Raw genomic sequence first — 2,958 nt, forward strand, 5'->3', positions numbered from 1 at the left:
CGTCAGCCCTGCGGACTATAACACCAGTCTGCTCACTACAGGAACGTACCCCTTCATCTCAGGGAACCCCAGACAGCACCATGGGGACCACCAACTCCACCCACCTGTCTGGTTACTTCTGCCTGTATGAACAAGTCCCGCTCCCCAGCAGCGACTCTAGGGGGCTTTTACCAAAGCCGCAGGGACATGGAGAAAAAATACACTCGCTGGTCGCCTTCCTCCACACGACCAGGAGGGGGCAGCTTCTTCAGTGGTATTGAAGATTTGGCATAAGCCCCACGGACTATCACCAGTCTGCTCACTACAGGGACGTACCCCTTCACCTCGGGGAACCCCAGACAGCACCATGGGGATCACCAACTCCACCCATCTGTCTGTTTACGTCCACCTGTATGAACAAGTCCCGATCCCCAGCAGCGACTCAAGGGGGCTTTGGCCAGACCCGCAATTGGCCAAAGCCGTCATTTTGATTTCGTGGTTGCCTGAGCAGAGGCCCCAGACCCTGATAACTGCTGCTGCAGCGGCTCTAACACACCTTGCCGCTCCCCACTCACCTCAGTGAGGCCCGGCAGCAATTACTCACAGATCTCCACATGGCCAAAGCTCAGTGGAAAAAAAAATGTAAGGTTGGTGATAATGTCATGGTCACGTGTGTCTGGACGCAGCGAGTACCGCAAGGCGAACCCATATGACACACGTGACCCTGGATACACCGCCTCCAGTGGGCCGAATTTAAATAATAAGACGTGCAGCTGGATACGCCGCCTCCAACAGGCGAATTTAGATATTACACGTATACATACAGTAGTCTGGAAACCCCGCCTCCAGTAAGGCGAATTTAAATAATAAAGGGGGAACCTGGGTAACCTTAACAATGGTGGGCCCTGCAATAGGGAATAGGGAAGTGGAGACCTCCTGTACTCCCCTGAGCCAGTGTCCCTGCACTCCTAACGTTCCCTATGCCGGTTTTGCACCAGGCGACGCACAGGAACCTAAAAACCCTAGCTCGCCCTGAACCTAAGCCCTCACTAGGGAATTGGTCGGTGCAGAAACTAATCCCGCCACTGCACTAAACACACATGAGGGAAAATGACAATACAGGGGAAACACCACTTAGCTTTGCTCTGTTGCGTACGCTCCTAGCAACAGAGCCCAACACCTGTGTGCATCTTCTCCTCCACCCGGATCCATCACCATAACTGGATCCTTCACCATAGTGCAGCCTAGGAGCAGAGTCCACCACCAATTGCAGAAGTCCAGTTACAGAGTCCCAAAGATGAGTTCAGCTCCTGCCCAAAAAGTCAAGCATGCTTGAGTCCAGCTCTCAGCAACCAAGTCCCGCATGCTGAGTGCAATTCTCTCCATAGTCGTCACTCCACCAAGCCATGCAAGCACTTCCTGCTGACACCATAAACTGTGACTCCACCACGCCATGCCAGCCCTTCTTGCAGACCACATAGCTGCCACTCGTCCCCTCTGGCTGGGCTGCGCAGGACTCATGTTCAGCTCCTTCCTTCACCCAGGCTTCCTTGTGAATGACTAACACACAATATCACCAACAGTGATTGAACAAACCTGGCTCCCTTTTATAGAGCCTCACACCTGATTTATAATTACGTGCACTAAACCAAAGAAACTAAAGTGCACTACCACTCACCACCACCGGGGCAACTTAGAATGAATGACTCCACGTGTAATAACTCTAATGGCCACCGGGGGCAATGACATCACTTTGGCACCTAGCCAAAGGAAAAAAAGTTCACTTATCCATTTAAACTGTCAGATCCTCGCTGGATCATGACAAAATGACATAAATTCAACATAATTAGGCAGTGCAAACATGGAGACTGACCTTAAAGCACAAGAGAAAAAGGAGCAATCACGGCAGCATGAATATGCAGAAGGGGCTGAAAAACGAGGAAACAAACAAGAGGTTTGGACCAGTATAGGAAACTCCTGTAAGGAAAAAAAAGGGGATTAGAGGGATAGAGGAGAGGCATACCTAAAGTGCTATATGTGGAAGTCCGGTCAGGCAGGGACCAGGCAGAGGTCCTGAGATGAGCTGAGGGGACAGGTAGTGCGAGAGTTAACAGCATGAAAGCATTATAAAGTAGTCCACAGTGCAGCAGTGCTGCAGGACAAACCTGGAAGCGTGGGGCACCAAGCGCCATCTGTGGTGGAGTGTGCAGGCATTGGTGGTCAGTGGGTTAAAGTACCCTGAAGACCGGGAGTCAGTGGGAGTGTCTGGAGTGTGCATACTGTGTGGAAAACATCATCGGTGTGTACCGAAGCCGAGGCTTGTAGCGCTGTTGGTGGGGGCACCTGCTCAGTGTGCTGGAGGTAGAAATGTATTGAATGCTGGCGGGCACATGCGCACTACAAGGGAAAGAGGAGACATAAACAAAAGTGTATCCAGCGCCTATGTAGTAGCGCTAGGGGAGGGGAGGGGGGAAAGAGAGAGGAAAGAGTGTCAGACTGAGCCGTGAAGCAAGAGGGATGAGGAGAGAGGGAGGGCACAAAACAAGGAGGGAGAAGGGAAGGATGGAAGTGGGGAGGAAGGAAGGAAAAAGGAGTAGAAGTAGGGAAATAGAACAGAAGCAATAGAGGAGTGGGAAGAGAATATAAAAAGAAGGAATTAATGAATGAGGTGAATAAAATGAGTATAATGAACGAAATGGATGAAATGGATCAAAGGGATTAAAAAGGACAAGGAAATAAAATAGAATGAAATAAAAAGGGGGGGGAGGGGAGCGCTGCTGGGTCACACCGTACTTCCCAGCACTGCAGCTGTCTGATCAGCTTTAGGAGTTCCTGGTCCATTTCGCCTCAGACACTCAGGCACCTGCCTATGAGGCTGATGGTCTTCATCACGTAGCTGTCCTGCATTCCTTCTCTTTTCCAGTGTTTCACTAATGTTAAGCCCTGGACGAGCTGGGCTCCTTGATTGACATTACGGGA

The sequence above is a fragment of the Dendrobates tinctorius genome, unplaced genomic scaffold, assembly GCF_039654945.1.
Source record: "Dendrobates tinctorius isolate UK_male_01 unplaced genomic scaffold, ASM3965494v1 ptg000018l, whole genome shotgun sequence".
NCBI lineage: Eukaryota > Metazoa > Chordata > Amphibia > Anura > Dendrobatidae > Dendrobates > Dendrobates tinctorius.